At 37.4% G+C, this 20,580-nt stretch overlaps 1 protein-coding gene across 1 annotated transcript in view; it reads right to left on the bottom strand.

Moving 5' to 3' along the window:
- LOC124258355 (E3 ubiquitin-protein ligase RNF38-like) overlaps positions 1-20,580 on the bottom strand; it is an 85,290-nt gene that overhangs the window by 47,506 nt on the left and 17,204 nt on the right. The window lies entirely within an intron of this gene.

The raw sequence follows: 20,580 nt of genomic DNA, 5'->3' as shown, positions 1-20,580 counted from the left end.
ACAACATAATCAACATTGGACTGACTGACTGAGTTTGGTTTTACGCCGCTTTTAGCAATATTTCAGCAATATCACGGCGGTGGACACCAGAATGGGCTTCACTCATTGTACCCATGTGGGGATTCGAACCCGGGTCTTCGGCGTGACGAGCCAACGCTTTAACCACTAGACTACCCCACCGCCCCTAATCAACATTGGAAAGTGAACTGGACACCGGTACAGCATGATATACAAATTGCTTGACCAACAGGAAAAAACACTGGACTGGGACTTCAGGCAATGGGTTATTTCCACCCTGGGCAAAACATTTTGTACCATGTTATGTCATTTGCATATGCGCTGGATCATGATACAGAGTTATGTGATTGGCTGATCGCATCTAATCCACTATTCATGACATGATAATAGAATTTATCAACCATGCTGTAAATGCACTCGGGTACTTATTTCAAATGATTTCATTCACAATTACATCAAAGCCTTTGCAAGTTATAATGGACAAAACCAGAACATATGCCATCAAACACTTTTTAGATCACAATTAAATTTAAGTTGGCTTGAAATCGAAGACTATTATGAGTCTTTCTGTGGACATCTTTATAAATGGTTCCAGTGTGGTTGAATTTCAAATGATTTTCCAAACATCTTAAAACTAATATTTTTTATAGAATCATAGCAACAGGACTTATCAAGTTCACAGGTGGCAGATCCGGGACTCCAGGCCTTAATAAATACATCTTTGGAAAGGCCCAAGTACAAACCAGTTCACCCACAGAAATGACTTTCCTGTTACATTATGAGTTATTGAAGTACATCCACCCGCTTTGTTATCAGTTTGATTACAGTCATCCTAAATCGTGGAATCTGTAATACCTTGTACCACCATGTAATCACAATGGCTAAATCAGTGTGCACTGAGTAACTCCAGAACATCATCGCAACATAGGGCTGTTTACTGACCATACATCATACAGAGGCAAACAAAGACTCTCCTCAACCATGATACATCAACTGCACACATGGTATTCACTCAAATGTTTGATTTTATATTTCCCATAAATTAATATCCAATATTTTGTAACAGATTTCTAATCACATTCATGTCAGTAAAACAATAATGGCCAGAGATAAAATCAACCAGCTGTACATATATCTGATTGTTTAGAGTTACACCAGAAAATCCAGCAGATGATATTCAGTCAAGCGCACGCCATAAAATGAAGGTTCAGTTTGAATTTCTTCCCTCATTTAAAAGCAGGTGTTGCTGACACTGTCAGATGTAGATGTTAGGTGGTGTGGAAGGAGGGCGTGGCATTAACGTCATACCTTTTCCATCAGACCTAACTGTACATGCAAATGTGACTACATACTCTGGGTGGACATGCAAGTAGATAAAATGTGTAAATGCCTGAAGCAATGGAAAAGTACGACAGGCCAGAGGACTGAAACTGACAAGTGAAATAGACATGTAACGCACATCACATGAAATCGACAGTTTTTGCAAAATGAACATAATGAAATGGGGTTCAGCTCAAGATCAGTGTACTTACATAGTGACGTTTCAAAATGAAATATTCCATGCGGAACGTTTCATATGCGCATGTGAAAATTGACAATTTTGTGTCTCTCTGCGGGAATTGAAATGATAACATCATGTAATGAATTTCTACTGGGGTTCGCCTGTATTTACAGCCATTGTATATTGCCCTGACAGTTACTGACCGGCATCTGTGACCGATGAACGAAGGAAGGCTTGTACAAGTCCCTTCACCAATACACTCCTTCACGCTTCACCGAATATCAATTCGACAAAAAAAAATTATAATCGACCTCAGCAAGCCTTTGATGTTCTCCCTCGATATAAAACAATTCTGTTTCAAGCTTATTTGATTAATTTTACAAACTTCTAAAAGTATGATGGTCTTTTTTCAACATACAATCAGTAATATGTCTTGATTATTCTGGGTAATTGTTATATTGAGGGTCTGAGTAGTGTTATAGGGAGGAAGGATGGGATATGGTCTAGTTCACGTGGTACATCCAATAATGAAGAGAGTATTGATAGACTCTAAGCATGGTTCCATTTTATCTTACAAAAGAATGTGGAAAATTGTAAAACAGCTCTTAGATAGCTAATCCATAATGTTTTTCAAAACAAAATGTCCATAAAACATAAATTTCAGAGGTTGATTTCTATTCATAGCAATTATCTGGAAGATATAGAATCATGCACCACTGAATAGAAACAGACCTAAATGCAAGAGGGAAAATGTCAGTCACATTTACCCTGGTGGATAACAATTTGAATAAGATAATTTTTCTGAAGTAATTGAGCATAATTACTTCGACAAATGGAGTTTGATTTTAAATGAAAAGTGCAAACCAATTACCCATCAAAAATTTTAATGACATAATGAACAAATTACGGAATATCACAAATGATTGAGCAACTGAATTAAATGTAAACAAACACGGGGAAATTGGAAAAATGTTAAGTTATTCTTACTCATGGGAAAAAAAGACAGTTGCTTTAATGAAAAGAAGAGCTGTTTTATGTATTTAATAAGAAAAGTTAAACACAGGAGAGGACGAACAGGAAGGGCTGGAGGTAAAACCATGTCATATCTGTAAGGGATACTTTGTGGTCACATCAACAAGATATCTGAGAAAGAAATGAGAATCGCAAACAATTACCAAACAAAAAAGAGTCCAGTTTGAAATCCCTTGAAGGAATAAATGTATGAGGAGGGTTAAATGAAACAATTTCAACGTGAATAAAACTTAAATGCAAACTCAACATGGATTGGAGAGAACGATGGGGGTCCATGGATCCAGGAACTACAATAAGGGCAGAGCTTGTCAGATGGACGCCCCTTCTGGAGGGTAGGTGAAGGTAATTGAAGGGTCGGAGGTGAAGGTAATTTAAAGGGTTTAAGGTGAAAGGACAATATAGGCAGGCTCAGAACAGGGTCGCAGCTGTGTGGAGTATGATGTTTTAATCAGCATGATGTAGGGGGCTTAGAGAACAACATCAGTTAAACATTCTTTACTTTTAACAGCAGTAATTAAAACAGCTGCCCTCATTTAATGATTTACTCCAAACTGTATATGTGAATAATAAAAGCGAGTGAAGATTTATACTTGTGTCAACCAGTTTCTTTGTTAAAAGATATGTGCTAGAAATATACAGGGTATTGTCTGAGAGTTATACCTTCAGTAATCACATTGATTTGAACTCTTACTATTTTCTCTACAGAAAGGTGAAAACTTGCACACAAATACATTAGATTCTCAATTTCAAGTAATCATTATAATGACTATACTCTTTTTTACTTACCAGATACAAAGAGCTAGGTTTATTTATTCAACTAAACTGACTAGCATGAGGTATTATTCCTTAACTGTTTTGTTACGAAAAATATAATATTATTGATCCAAAATCTTCCCAACACATTGTTTATTTTGAGATAACCTTCTTGAATCAACAGAGACGTGAATACAGAACAACCTTACTTCCTGCAGCTATTGAACTCTCCCATTTGGTGACAATGGCTATCAAGGATAGCAAAATAACTTGAATAATTAATCGCCTTTCAAGATTGAATATAACAAATACAATCACATCATTAAGAAGAAAGCCAAAAGTGAATTACTTCTTGAATAAATAGCTAGCTAATCGTTATGAAAAATGGGTAAACATAAGCAGTGGTTGCCTGGAAATTTTAATTCCTGCATCAACAAAGGGGCTTGTGATTCATGGAAAGAGTGAGTGAGTGAGTGAGTGAGTGAGTGAGTGAGTGAGTGAGTGAGTGAGTGAGTGAGTGAGTGAGTGAGTGAGTGAGTGAGTGAGTGAGTGAGTGAGTGAGTGAGTGAGTGAGTGAGTGAGTATGTTTTTTCCCCAGCAATATCACTGCAGGAGACACCAGAAATAGGCTTCATACATTGTACCTATGTGGGGTATCGAACATGGGTCTTTGGCGTGACGAGCAAACGCTTTAACCACTAAGCTTACCCACTGCCCCTCGTGGAAAAAGAAACAGAGGAAAAACAAAACTAAAACAAAAGCATCTCAGTTTACAATTCAGTAGTTCCCTGGATAGACTGATTTTCTGTTCCTGCGAGAAAACAGGCAATAATGCCTGGCAGTATGCTGGTATTCCTTCCAAAACAGATTATGAAAAAATATATATCATTATTTGACCACAGTTGAGGATGAAGAGATCAACAAAGATCTTCAAGAAGAAAAATACTGTGAAAAAGTCAGCAAACATCAACATGGCATCTAGATAAAGTTTGCTTTGATTCAAACAGAAATGAAAAAGAAACGCATCCGATTCCCCCGAGATGAAGGAGACCAGGAATTGGAATTGTTAGAGAAGCAAAATGTCAGCAGTTAATGATATTGATGAAAAAAATAACAGTGAAAAAGGGGATATATTTCTTCAGAGTGCTTTAGAGGTATGGGAATAGGACAAAAAGCAACAACTTCCAAATCCACGAACATTGATCAGGCTCTGTATCTGCACCAGAGATGCTACATGCTGTAGTATCAGCAACAAGCCATGTAGTATCATAACACTGTGTGTGATGACATTAACTGTAGGTTACTGTCAACAGGACAGGATACCACACCATATTGTTTTGGACAATACCAAAAGTATACTACTCAAAGTGTGCTAAGGATCAAACATCATTCACCAAATAGCAATTGAAATATCTCAGTACAATGACTGGGTAACCCCTGTAGGACCTCAGTTTATGATGAATGGACACAGGCATGTAGTCATGGGCTTGATGTGTATAAGGTGGTGGACAACTTGTGTTTGGATGCAGCATGACATCATTGTTGTGTATCACTATAGAGAGTACAATATTTGCTTCTGAGGATTGCAACAGTAAAATGCACATATGTCTGATCAGCTTCAAAGAAGTCATTTTGATGATTCAAGAACCAGAAAGATGCTAGGCATGTTTGAAACTGGGTCTATACAATCAACTGTTGCAAATATCTTCAATGTCAATTAAATTGTGATCAGCAGGGCATGAAATCAATAGACAGTAAGATCAGCTAATCTGCAAAATGCTGGTGGTCAAGAGCAGGAAGACATGTTTCTCCTGTCTGAGGAAAGATGGCACCACTTCATGACTGCCACCATGCTTAGAAATGACCTGCAGAGTGCCTACATCCCACTGACCCAACAACATAAGCAAGTTTTGAATGGGGATCAGGTCAGTTAGACAGAACAGAACTGGGCTACTCACTTTTTATTGATGAATCAATATAGTGTCTAGACTTCACAGGGCATCATACACATTTTCTACAATGTCAAGGTATGATCACATACTGGACAGCCACGACATGTCATGTGACTGTCAACATCTTGCTGGAGGGAAACACAGCACAATACCATGTGTACACATATACAGCTTTAGTGGTGAACCTGTGAGCATTAGTACGGTGAAGGTAGACTAAGGCAGACCAAGAATCACAATCAGGGCTCCGTTCCTCAAAGCGATCGTAGTGCTATGACAGTCGTAAGTCTATGTTAAAGTATGGGAGTTCCGATCATCTTAGCGCTACGATCGCTTTGAGGAATGGGGCCCTGAGCCAATTCCGGAGTCAAACCCACAAAGTGGATCCCAGAACAGCGGAGAATGTGAATGATAGTACACTGCCCCCTGGGCTAAACTCTGCCCCTTCTGCAAGAAGCATACCGGAAGGGAATCCTTACGTACATCACAGGCCCCCTTCTCCAAGCAGCAAACGCGCAGGAAATCGCAATGAACATAACATGTTAAACATATAAATACTTATCACATGCATTACATTTAAGCATCACCAAATTCTCTGGCATCCACCATTGCATTCCTCTCTGATGTTACTTACTGGGCTGAATGCGATACACAAATGAAGTATCCTGTGAGTGTCAGTGTCAAGGAAGCTGTAGCTGCTAGATGAGTAAAGCTTATTATGTATCTGAACTCTTCAGGAAGGCTGTGTGTCAAGACTCAAATCTCTGAAGGAAGAATGTCTTATGTGACATCATTAGCCTGTTGGAAGGAAACTACTTCAGTCTTATGATGACCTTCAGAGGTCAAGAGGAGGTCAGGCGATATGCTCTTGGTGTGGTGTATATCTGTCATAACTCCATAGAACCTCTACAATGCCAGGCTTATGCAATCAATTGTAAACAGAAACCACAACATTGTGAAATTATTTTAAGGCCTCACCAGAGATGACAACTTATACCCTTGGACATGTAGAAAAAATGAGAAATAAGAATGGACTCCTGTGCCTTCACTTACATGCAACAGCAGGGACGGTGGGGTAGCCTAGTGGTTAAAGCATTCACTGGTCAGCCCGAAGGCCTGGGTTCAATTCCCCACATGGGTAATACATGTGAAGCCCATTCCTGGTGTTGCCCACCGTGATATTGCTGGAATACTGCTAAAAGCGGCATATAAGCCAACTCACTCACTCAAACAAACAAAGGCAATCTGAAAAACAAATAATTCATTTAGCATGGCCTAAGTGTTACTGCTGCTTGATCAGCAGACGTTTCCGTGCAATGATCTTAAAACAAAGAAAACACAGGCATTGCTTGCACAGACTTTCAAAATCCAAATTTAAAGATAATACATTCTGGGCATTACCACGCCCTAAGAATAGGGTTTTATCCAAACTAATATACTTTCTTACATCCTCATATAGAAACCACATCCAAACCAGATCCAGATACTATCTAGTCTATCTTCTCTGCACACTGGCCAAGTTCCTGTAGATGGTGCCAAGTTTGGATATTGAACCGAAGCACAAGGACACAACAGTTGGAATTTAAGCCAAATTAAGGCTAGCCATCACATAGTGAAAACAGCCATAGATTAGTAAATCTCAACTTACTAATACTTTCAGCACTCAATCAATGGCAGTGGCAATCTCATATCCTTCTGCCGATCAGTCAAGAAAATTGGTAATTTCAAACCACGTACTTGGAGGATAGTAAACAACACACTGGTACAGAGTGACACACATGATCTGTGTGAGTGACACATGATGTGCAGTGTGCATGTGTGTGTGCGTGTACATGTATGCTTGTGCACATGCTAGTGTGCATGTGTTCGATCTTTGTCTAAGACTCTATGCAGGATCATTGCTTCTGTGGTGTCCTGTTGAGCCAACTTCCTCCAAGCAATATTGAACTCTGAAAAACTGCAAGCATTCAATCATCCTTGTAGAAGACATTTTGGAATTCCCTTTTTCTGAGTTTCAGGATGAAATATAGCTCTGTGATACTACACAGCAACTGAGCAAGATTTACAACTTGAACACAAACAGCCAGAGCACAAGAAGTAGGGATCAGTAGAAATCAGAGTTGTTCCAGCATTAAAGCATGCGAGGGGAACATGGCAAAGGGACCCACCATTTTGTATTCTGTGAGTGAAAATTTGCTCATGTTTACAAGAACATTTGCAATTATTTTTTTCTAAATAAATATGGAAATATTCTACATGCACGCACACACAGAAAGCCAAAATATTCCCTCTAGTTTTGGGGGGCTCAATAAGTAATGGCGCAATGGCTGGTAGTTGAGAATGCTTTATCTAATGGGGAAGCTAACACCCAAGTTAAACTAAAAAGCCTTAGATTTTCATGTATTCTGAACCTTCAAAGACAGTTAAAACTTTGATACTGATAGATGTCTGTGTACCTATCTATGTTAAAGAATGCTGGTAATTTCAGCAAGTGCTGTCAAACCCTCTTCCAGGAAATGGAACTCTTTGTGTATAAAGATGGACCATACCATTTCTCCCTAAAGGGTTGTCAGGCAGGAAGTGGACAAGGTTGTGACCTCAGAAAGGCAGGTGTTGACTACAATGAAAAGGGATGGCGAATGGAAAGGGGAAACAACCCCTCCAGCCAAATGACCAGGTTTTTGTAAATTTGACCTGAGAGTGTGGGAAAATGTCACCACCATAACTCCATGTCTCAGTGAATGCAAAGTAGAGTTGCAATAATTTGGTGTCTTTTTTTCCACATTTCAAATTCATAATAAACTTGAACGCATCAATAAACGTGAAAAGCAAGAGATTTTATTCTGCTTTATATTAATGTGCATGTTCAGCACAAAAAATAAATAGAAAAATAACCAAATATATGTTGAACTGCAAGACTGATTTGGCCAGTATAATAAAACACATCACAAATGGTATCAGTTTCAGAAAAATTAGGACAGTGGGTGTTTTCTAAATTCCTTCTGTATTTATGTTTTCGAAAAATATACCAACCAATATTTTAAGAAATTATAGCAGAGTCTTCTAGGAAGTGGACAGTTGCAAAAGAGCATTTGAGAATATGTAACAAACACAAGACTAAAACCCGTCATTAAAATATAAAGCGGCCTAGGGACAATCATGTCTGTTTTGACAATAAGTGATATTGCTTACTTTCCAGGGAACAAGAAGTTACTACATGATAGGTTCAGTGTTGTTGAAACGGTCATCAGCAGGGTACTTCAGAAATGTACCCCGGGTATGTTCCTGTATATAGAAATGTACCCCAGGTATGTTCCTGTATACAGAAATGTACCCCAGGTATGTTCCTGTGTACAGAAATGTACCCAGGGTATGTTCCTGTATACAGAAATGTACCCCAGGTATGTTCCTGTGTACAGAAATGTACCCCAGGTATGTTCCTGTGTACAGAAATGTACCCCAGGTATGTTCCTGTATACAGAAATGTACCCCAGGTATGTTCCTGTATACAGAAATGTACCCCAGGTATGTTCCTGTATACAGAAATGTACCCTGGGTATGTTCCTGTGTACAGAAATGTACCCCAGGGATGTTCCTGTATACATAAATGTAACCTGGGTATGTTCCTGTATACAGAAATGTACCATAGCCAAAATCAGAATACAGAACAGTACCCATGATAAGTCCATTGTGCACTGTGCAATGTGCTTAACTGGTTCCTTGAGACTGAAAATGAAGATTTTATGTTTCTAGATCAGAACAGTCCTACTGTTAGACGAGATATGTTCAATAACTAGCATCTACAGTGAGCAAACACAGTGAGCATACAATCTTATATTCCATGATGTGCAGCATTACCCAGCATGCACTCAGAAACAGGTGAACCAGAACTTCAACATAAATGGGCTTCCGTTTCCTGCTAAGGAATATGGACTCGTTCGTCGCTTAGGGTACTGGGTACTGTTATGTATTCTGATTTTGGCAAAGGTCCATTTCTATATATTGAAACGTACCTGGGGTACATTTCTGTAGCATCTGTGCAACTAATGACCCATTTAGCTTCGAATGTTTAACTGAATTACTCTACTTAGAGCAGTACGAACTTGGCAACAATAAATCAACCCAGAAAAGATCATAATACAAATATCTTTCCAATGACATTATTTAATTTGGAAATTATCCCCCATGTTTGCTGGGTTATGCTGAATGATGAAGAACATTATATGCTGTTAGGCTGAATGGCTGACGATGCCAGTTGCATGGGCGTATCACTTTCCCAGCAAATTACATTACCCAGACAACTAATCTTTAACACTGACTGCACTATTTGCAATTTAATGTTAGACATACATACTTTACCTAAAACAACAACCAAGTTGGCATCTTTTTAAATTTAAAAATAGGGTTTTGACTTCAAGCGATTCTGTCCATCAAATTAACAGTTACTTTCTTCAAGGGGAGATTCCTAAGAACTGTATGAGGAAATCCAATAACATTAACTTATTTTACTTTTGAGGAATCCGACACAAACCTAATACTGACTAGCATGCACAAGAGAATTGAAAGGTACCCTGTGTCACAGAAAGCACAGCACTTTGCGGCAAGAACACTTTGTGTAGTATGTTTAACTGCTACTTTTATGGTATGGTGATTGCAGCAGCCAGTGATGGAATGGAGGCAGCTAAAGCAGTTCTGGTGGGTGTGACAAAAACACTTGCTGAAAATATTTCTGTCATTGGTATGAGAGAGAGAGAGAGAGAGAGAATGAGAGGGAGGGAGAGGGAGAGAGAGAGAGAGAGAGAGAGAGAGAGAGAGAGAGAGAGAGAGAGTGAGAGTGTGTGTGTGTCCCCACTACTATGTACCCATTCTGTATGAATTCTTTAAGATAAGTATAGATATGCCAACGCTCTTCACATTACCTTGATGCTCACCCAGGATATTTAGTTATGTCAACGCCATAGAATTTCATCTGCCCATATTACACACATGCATCAACCTACTACCAACTCCAAGTATCCTGCTACATCTTGCATCAAGGTTGCTCTTAACCCATTATCTAGCACATATTACCAAGTATCGTGAAATAGGTGTCATGTGTCAAGTGTCTTGTATCATGCATGGTCTTGTGCCAAGGGTTTCTAAAGTTGTACCCCCCACCACCTCCCGTGAGGATGGGACCAGTTCTTCAATAGTGTGAAAGTACTAATAGTGCTGAACCAAGTCTTCACTCAGTCCACAAAAAGTGTCCTATTCACAATAAACAAAATGGATTGGAAGCTAAATAGTATGGATGTTTGCAACTACTTCAACTGACACATCCATAAATCTCACTGATTCTATTGTTCTATGCTGATTTTCTTCAAATCCACCACAAATCTAATTTCAAGCAAGAAAATCAACATAGACAGGTTGCAGTGCTTCAGTCATGTACATTCTGATGTTGGAAATGAAGGAGGGCACATGTCATCAGTGAGTGAGTGTGTGAGAATCTGGTTTTAAACCACTTTTTATCAATATTTCAGCAACATCAGGCCAGGGACACCAAAAATTAGCAACGAATATTGTACCAAAGTAGGGAATCGAAGCCTGATCGATTGAACAAACGCTTTAACCTCTACCCCAATATTTTTAAACGTTAGCAAAGTTTTGCTCCATTTGTTAGCAGTAACAACAAAATGCTGTACTGTCCCCACAGGAACAACACAACAATGAAGTAATGCAACAACTTCAACAGCATCTCCTGGGTAGCTGCACCACCACCACCACAGCAGCAGCAGCAGTAATACAAGCCGCTGGTGTCTCCATAGCAGCAGTCTCCACGGCAATAATTCATTAACAAATACAACCAACACAAGCTAACTGGTGAAACTGCAGAAGAATTACTTCATATAAGAGGGAAAATCATCACTTAAAAATATCTATGGAATTTCTCACGTGCACTATTGATTTTGAATATGAAAATTAGGAAAAAAGTCTAATAATCCCTTTTCACACAAAACTTCCAATTTTCTATTGTCATCATAATAAGGGCCTTTGACAAGAGTGCATGCTCCCTGCATTCTGCAGTAGGGTATCATATTGCAACGTCATGGGCTGCTCTTCAGGGCTTCTCTTCAGGGCTTCTCAAAAGGACGTTGAGTTCCATACATCAAGCATGTGCTTTGTGTGAAACCACCTATTTAAAGTCATACTTGAATTCTAAGAGGATGTTGAAAAAAAAGTCCAAATTATCATATCAGAAAATGCAAAGTAAACACCCAGTGTAAATATTATACTTTGGTATTATTTTTTCTTCAGTGAGTTGATTTCGACAAATCCATAGAAGCAGAACATTAACTGCAGAGTGTTTATGCGAAGCTGGTTTTCACCTGGACCCAAGAAAGAATATTCCAAATTTTAAACTCATTCATTTTGAAAGTCAATGTGCAAGCTAAGGCAATATTTCATGCTAATATTTTATTAATATGCATATGCGGGCTAGTTGTAATGCAGCATAATTTGCTGCACTATGTGACGGCTTCATATGGGAAAGAAACATGTCTCCTTATTGCAATAAATAAAACTGTAGGACACAGTTATTTTAAACCCTTATGTTCAAACCGCTGTTTCTGACACCAGCCTGGTCTCCCTTCACGAATTCCAATATGATTCTTTTTCAAACAAACTATAATTTATGTTCCAGTTTTGGAAACAATATCAAAACTGATAATTCACAACACAAAACCCTCAAAACAATCTAAATCTTTAAAATGTGAACAAATTTAACAAAATTAGCATGCAGCATCAAACATATCCAACACAAGAGTGATTAAGAGAATGGTGAGATATTTATTCAAGGATTTAAGACTGATGCTTAAATCGTTCTTCACAGCACAAAACATTGACATATTGAGCCGCCACCACCTGTGTAGGAAATTATTAAGAGAGTTCGTGAGTATGTGGGTGAGTGAGTGAGTGGTTGAGTGAGTGAACAGGTGAGTGTATTTGCAGCCAAAAATAATTAAACAATGACAAGGACGCCTTGACTTTCATTTTGATACCAACAAGAAATTTCACCAACAAGCATTAATACCTGACATGTCAGTTTTGTATGTACTGTTATTGTCGATGAAAAACATGATGAATACTTAAAGAAAGGCAAGGAACTGAGTTAATTAATGAATGGTTTTGTAAATCCCTAGCCTTGACAAGAAACATACATCCATGTGCCACACATGCAATAGGTTATTCTACATATAACCCTTTGTTGGAATCAACATTCAATAGGAAATTTGGCTTTGTCCCTCACGGCAAACATCCATCTACTGGCAAAACGTCACATAAAACCTTCTGTACTAACGTCATGGACACTGCTGATGACATCATCTTCAATTATTGACAATGCACTCGTGTAACATCTCGTTGCTAGGGGCAGCATCCTAAACAACTCTAAACAATGGGACAAAAGGTGTGAAGTAGCCAATGAGCTTTTAGCAAAAATTATATCACTGAAGATAATGGGGAAACATATTTATTATGTTATTACAGTTTTTAAACAAGTAAAACCTTGGTTGATTTTTATTTCAGCGTTTATTAGTTTTATGGGTTTATTGATATCATGTGATATAATAAAACAACCTAGAATCCATTGCCACCAATCTGGCCAGAATAAAGGTGTAAACTGGCATATTTTCCCCCATGCTAGGGCACGACGACGCAGGCTGGGAGCTCTGAAGATGCGGACCAACCCTGAATATGGTATGGCCTGGCGTAGGGCTGACACGATCAATATGCAGTATTGACGGCAGCAGCAACGACACTCGACTGCATTGTAAACCTTGTGAACAAAAGGATGGCTTTGTCAGATGGGCATATTAATGTTTATATATACCTCTCCTAAAATACCAACACAGTAACAATTTTCGGTGTAGTTCTACTGATATTATCACAAAGTAAATATTTTCTGTCTGTACTTATGAAGGGAGACAATGCTTGGTATAATTGACTGTTTAAATCCAGTGTTTATAAAAGAAATACTTCAGGAAACAGCTTGTTCCTGAAGGGGGAAAAAATACTCTTCTTGCTCCTCCTTTTATGCGGCAATGCTCATTTTGTCTGCCACCAAACCATTTACATGAAACAATGTTTATTTTAATTTACTTTTTATCTGCACCTGAATATATGCTTGAAAAATACATACCACTATCCTAATATACATACAAAGAAGCCATATCTTCCAAATTGAAACATTCATATTTTTCATGAGAGGTCTTCAAGATAGCTCAATTATATTTTTCATAAATTTCAACCAAATTTCATTGACCGCTAAATAATTAATTATATATTGGACTTGTCTGAATAATTTACTTTCTGATCAGAAATAACTGATATCAAACTTGGCCATAATATAACGGTCCTACAATTCTCATCTCTTTATAGCTCTCCATAAGGATCATCATAAAACACACATTTATGGTGTCATGCGCTGTACCTACAAAACATAACCATCCAAATTAATAAACAAATCTTAACTCAAAATAGTAACTTGATTCAAAAGTACAATTTTAATTTTAACATATGTGTAAATTTTACTATTAAAGGGTACCTTTGTTGAAGAGTGTAACACATGCTGTCGTGTATTACACATACAATGTATTGATTCATGCAGTACACTTGATTATTGTCTAATAAAACAAGGGCGGCCAGTTCTCTGAATTAGACCAGGTCCTACTCTCCAATCAGTCATCTTTATACATCCATGCTTCAGCTTACATGTGGTCAAGGACATTCACCCTACAAAAATACATGAAATGAGAATCAGTTTTTTAAACCATGTCAATTAATTGCCTCAAATTTCAAATCAAACTGACACTGTGTACAAATTGCTGTTTGTTGTAGCATTCAAGAAAAATGGTTTACTCACAAACTTCACAACACCATAAGTTAATTAACTGGACATTTTTCATTCTATTTCTCATAATACATTTCCGAACAAGTTTCAAATCAAAACATTGAGTTGTTTTTAAATTTCAAAATCAAACCATCTGTAATTTAATCAAATTAAAAACAAATCGAAGTGTGGAACAATGTTAAGCAAGCAACAGCTGGTCCTACGATAAATTAAAGCTAAAGTACATGTATAGCGAAACTTTTTGTTTTAATTTCAAAATTGAACCATCTTTAATGGCATCTGAATTTAGAATTCTTTTTTCTTCCTATATGAGTAGCGAGGAATAGTGAGACATATTACAAAGTAAAGCCCAAACTTTGTTTCCACGGAAACTGAGCGTGTGAATCCATCAATGAACTCAATACAGGACCTATAGTCCCCTCAGGTAGGCAGCCTGCCTGTCACATGTGTTATGGATTATTCAGCGAGACCCGTGGCTCCACGCACGTGAACCGGGGCTAACAATGGCCGATCAATACGATCAATATTTCCCCCTCTATCCATCTGCTTTCTGGGATCGTCAATGGCCCCTCCCTTGCCACACCCACTTTTGAGTAATGAGTTTATCAATCTTCATCAGTTTATGTCCACCTATGGTCAGGGCTGCAGGACATGTAATGATCTACATTAAGGATTATTCATTACCGATGATGTAGAGGCAGTCTGTCCAACAGTCCCTGAACCGTGTAATTTTCTCTTCAGCCCAGCCCTTGTTATTCATAAGATCAAAATGAAGCAAGTCTATATTTTCCTCAGGTCCTGAATCTCCCATCTCTTTTTAAGTTTGAATGGAGTTGTTTCAGCCAAAATTATATATGTTAAGGGTCGAAGCATTAGCCCAAGGCCATAGCCAAAATAACCAGCATCTTCCAGGAACAATGATTCCAAAGTTTATACCACTTTTGAGAAAATGATACTATTGGTAAAATTCAGAAAAATGTTTGAGCTTGATCATACAATCTTGCTGGATACAACAAAGCCAATTATAGTCGGCTGATAATCCACTGCTGAATAATGACAAAGATCTCTACTGATTTTTACCATAAAAAAATAAGGTTAAAGCTTACATGTTTGTGAACTTTATTGTTCCATAAGCTTTTAGTGATTGAGTTTTCAAAACGTGTCAGGAAACGTCCGCAGAAAAGGATTGGTTATTTACGATAAATACACATAACATTCTTCATGTCACTGTCCATTCCTTGCATTAAGTCAATTCCTGGATCTCACGGTCATCTAACATGTTGAAATTCTCTGTGCGGAGTCGTGTCCCTTAGCAACACTAAAACCCGAAAATGAGAGTGTGTTTGAATCCCAGAATGGCCTTGGTTGTTTCAAGTTGGTCAGCAACATATTCATCGTTTTCACCAAAGTGGAAGATGTCGAAGTCTTTCATCACTTCCGCCTTTTCTACTGCACCTGCTCCATCATTTTAATACTGACGTTACTGGATTTAAGGCTGGCAACTCCAAACACAAACAGAGTTGGGTGTAAAAAAACCTGCTCATATTGAGCACTTTATCTACATCTGCCTGCTGTGTAGATTTTGCCAAAAGTCGTATAACTCCAACCTAAAGCCAGAATGTGCCAAAATTCAGAAGAAACAAAATGACTATTCCTGATGTTTATGAAAGATTTTAAAACAAATTATTCACACTTTGTGTGATAGGTGCAATTTTGAGTGAGTGAGTTGGGTTTTACGCTGCTTTTAGCAATATTCCAGCAATATCACGACGGGCAACACCAGAAATGGGCATCACACATTGTACCCATGTGGGAAATGGAACCTGGGTCTTTGGCGTGTTGGACCAACGCTTTAACCACTAGGCTACCCCACAGCCCCGATGTAATTTTGAAGGTTTTCATAATTTATCCAAATCTAAGCGAGGTAGTATTTGTTGTGATGCCACGGAGAATGGAAGTATTTTGAAGGACACTGTACAAATACACTGCGAACATAGATCTTTCCAGACCATATCGACAATTGAACGATACCTGATTTCACTAAACACATTATGCTTGTATAGAGTAGACATTTAGGTTGGCGAATTTTGAGAATCGATGTTTTCAGTGCTATCGATCAAGAACAGAATTCCACAACAACGTCCTTGAAATAATGTTGTTTTCATAAAAACATAGGCGAAAGCAATCATGGATTTGGGTGTGAACTGCAAGTGAAAATACATCGTTTCTGATGTAATTAGGGATAGGTCTGTGAATGATAAACAGAGCACTTCTAACATGGTACTAATTTAGTTCTCATGAAGTAAGCTGCTTTTGGTCTTTGTATCAGGTAATACACATGACACGCACTAACCAAACCATTAGCACTACCTTAGCATACAAACACAATTGTTCTTCTGTACAACTTTTCATAGCTCAAAGCACAAAAATGTACGCTTGTCAAATTTCCCAAACACTTATTTGTTCCCAGCCCAAAATAGAGTTTTATTTAAAGCTTAAATGTAACCTTCACCACCTGAAACTTATTCACCTATATAATGAAGTCTACATGGCATGCCTCAATAGATAGGACACTGCTAGACATAAGAATAGATATATCACAATGCTTAGGGACGTGTCTCATCCTTAAAAGCCCTGGGGTACTGGATGACCTGAGGCTAGGTCTTCCATATATCAACCAGGCTGGTATTGTTCTGTTATTAAGGAAGGCAAACAGTGATGTAACAGGTGTTTAAATCAACGACTACATTGCTTATTATTTGGTACAAAAGTTAATGTTAAGACTGGGGTATTGTTTAGTTTTACGAGTCAGGAAATATATTTTGTTTAATCTAGTGAGGCTGATAAAGGGATTAGGTGAAACTTTATGATGTGTCAATACTGACTGCTGGGTAGTAAGGACATCGCTGTCATCAAAGTGATTGAAGTCTGACAACTGTGTCAGCTTTATGAAGTCTATTTCAGTCAATTAATTGCCTGAGGTAAAGCGATAAGAATGCTTTGTCGTTTTGAAATAATCCCAACTATCATAAATTCGGTAAAGTTTTCAGGAAAACTGACATCAATATGACACATCCAACTTAAAAATATGCAGACCAATCACCAGATAACAAAGAGTTTTCATTTCAGTAAACATGTCACCAAGATGACAATCCCAAATAGAGCCAATTAGGAATATCTCTAAAATAGTGTCTAAAATTAGTAATTTAAAAAACAACAATTAATAATCAACATTAACCTGATGATTTTGTTACAAAAACTCTTACAGATCTGTGAACCTTACAGCTATATCAAATGATTATTTATTATTCGATAATTAATTTGGACATGTATGTGATGATGCTGAAAAGACAAAACAGAAATAACTTGTCCAAGTTACTGGCAATATTATAGAAATGAATTCTGCTATATCTTTCACTTTATTTCATCAGAAAAATCTGATTAAAAATATCATAATTCCATCCAATTCATAATGGCCGACATCTATGTATGATACCATAGCACATAATGGATCTCATACCAGAAAAAGCTCATTTGCGACTGCTGGTCCATGAAAAGTAATGATTTTTAAGTGTTTAAGTAGTTAGATGAGAATACCAGTTTCTTCATCACAAAGTCGATAAAACTAGGAGTAGGCATTAAAGAAGTTATGTGAGCCTGTGCTGCTATTGAACAGAGGAAGGTGCACCCTTTACAATACCATGTGAATGGACCACTGAACATAGCAGGAGTAGGGTATTGATGCTTATTTCAGTGACATGTCAATCATCATGATATGTACATGCCCAAACAGGGACCTCCATCCATTTTTAACATTCACTTTCAAAGATACACAAGTGATACAGCTTCTATCGAACGAGCATCTTTCTTCTTCTGTCAATCACACACAATGCCCATCCTCTGACCAGGAACTGGCTCTGCGTCACACACGTGTGTACAATCAACGAGGGATCTGTGTCAGCGTGTGACACACGGTCGCCCATGTGTCGTGACACAAGGAACCACATCTGTGTACAGACACACACTGTTATAAGGGAATTACTGAGAAACTCTAACAACGCTTTTTATTTGTAGGATCTCAGGTTCGAAATAATCTTTTGACGACACATTGTGATGTTAAAATGGAATATTTGTATTCATGGACCTTACAACATTGTACTAGGTTAAAACATTACGTGACGACTACAAGAAAAAATATAAAGAGGAATTTTTGTTCACTTTGTCAAATTTGGTGAATAAAGTTTATTATAACTAAGGTAATAGTAAGTACATTTCAAATAGCACACGTAGGATAATTTATCACAGTTAATAACATTTGTAAAGTCCACAAGATTTTCTCTGAAATGTGTCACTGTTTATTTTATGACCTCTGTGTAATATACATATGAAATTAAATCATATTTAAGATTGTACAAAAGGTACAATTTTTAAATCCTGACATGAATAAAGCTAATAATTACTAATGATGAGATAACTGACATAAATTCTAGCAATTACGAACTCAGTATGGTCACAAGGTGCAAGAGTGAATGAGTTTGACTTTGACATTTACCACCTGGATAAAACCCAGGAGCAAGGTAAGGCGCTGACAAAGATAAAAACACTGTCAGAATGAATGTGGAATTGACATCCACAATCATAGGTTTCTAATGCACCTAAGGGAGGCAACTCTGCTCAGCAAATTGAGGTGCCTCACACAACTTGGTTACCCATGCACTCTTGACTTATCAGTGCGTTTTGAGTTGACTGCACGGAATTCCAAATAACCTTACCATCTGTCCCCTTTGTGGACCACCCAGCAAAGATTAATTCATCATAATTCATGTTCTTTAGTCATGACCAAGTTATGCATCATATCCTATGCATATTTTATAAAATGTTGGCCAATGATTGCAAGCTGACACCAAGAAATTGACAATTACTCAAACTAAGAATGAAGCAATCAGTTAACAGTGACTGAATTTTCATCAAAAGCCAGTAACATATATGGTGACCTTGTCTGAAATAGATACAAAGGATGAGAAATAATGATGGATACAAAATGATAAAGTCCCAAAATACTACTCCATTACCTGAACATTGTTCCAACAACTTGGCAATCGATTAGACGTGATTAATATCAGTACTATCAACAGCCATATTGAACTATACGAGACCAGGACTTCAACAATTAATTCACTAATCTATATCACATCATTAATTCCATATCCACATTATTAATTCACATATCACAATCTAAATCAATCGATATTTAAATCACTTAATAACTGTTAGGGCTGCGCAATATAACCGGTTTACCGGTATTAACCTGTTCAGACGTGAAAACGATCGTATTGCGATACGCTGACCAAAAACCGGTATTTTGACTTGCATTCGGAAAACTTCGTAACACTCGAAAATCTTCGGATATTTCCTTGTTTCGTTTGTGCCAAATATTATTCACATTTATACTTTATCATGTGATCACTTGAACCTCTGATCTAAATATGACCTACTGCATCAAAGGACCTAGATTTAATGAAAATTGTAGTTATAAAAGCAAAATCATTCAACTTTACATTTCAACATCAATGTCAAAATAGGAAGATGAAAGATATTTTAGAATTAACCCATTACGTTCCCTGGAAGAATAACTAACAGAGATATATATAGAGAGACTACTTCATAAATTTGATAACCCATTACTGTCATAATATACTTGCACAACTGCTCCAACTTAAAACTTTTAAAGACTGACATACATGACATCACATTATAATTTTGGGTTCAACATCCTAAGTCGAGTTTTGAATACTTTTAAAAGTAGCCAAATGTGGAACTATTTTCTTGTTTAATCTACTGGATTACCATAAAATGTCAGGAAATTGGGCCTCGCACATAACCCTGAGGTCAGTGACATCAACACTGGAAGCAAATCATGAGACAGCTGACAGTTGAACTTGAAGTAAACTTTAAGTAAGCCACTTTTACTATTATTTTCTTTACTGGTTATGGAATAAACTACGTTAAATGTAACTTGGTTGAAATGTTAAGAATAAAACCGAGCTTAGGTGTTACATGCCAATCAAAATGGGTCTTATACGCCAATCACATTGTTAAAACATAGTGTCTGTATCAAAAAAATATTATGTAATTTGAGAACTATTCACCATATTCAAACAGGTATGCCGGTCAACAGACAGAATGTTGGTCAACACACAAAATGTTGATAAAAAAATATAACTAAAAATAATCTCATGTGTCAATAACTTTTAGAATATTTTCATGACCAACACAAATCCTTCATTGTCCCAAATCAAATTCTTGAAATGTAATAATTGCCATTTTACTTTAAAATTATGTATCTAAATATCTCTTTTTCTCATTATACACCATATATGACCTTAGATAAGCCGAATTTTGAAGACCCCCCAAAAAAGGTCTGTAGAAAGGGATCG

This window comes from Haliotis rubra, unplaced genomic scaffold (genome assembly GCF_003918875.1).
Source record: "Haliotis rubra isolate DU_JTF1 unplaced genomic scaffold, ASM391887v1 Scf69, whole genome shotgun sequence".
NCBI classification, from domain to species: domain Eukaryota; kingdom Metazoa; phylum Mollusca; class Gastropoda; order Lepetellida; family Haliotidae; genus Haliotis; species Haliotis rubra.
The sequence above is the reverse complement of the archived record's forward strand: the minus strand, read 5'-3'. Positions and strand labels throughout refer to the sequence as shown.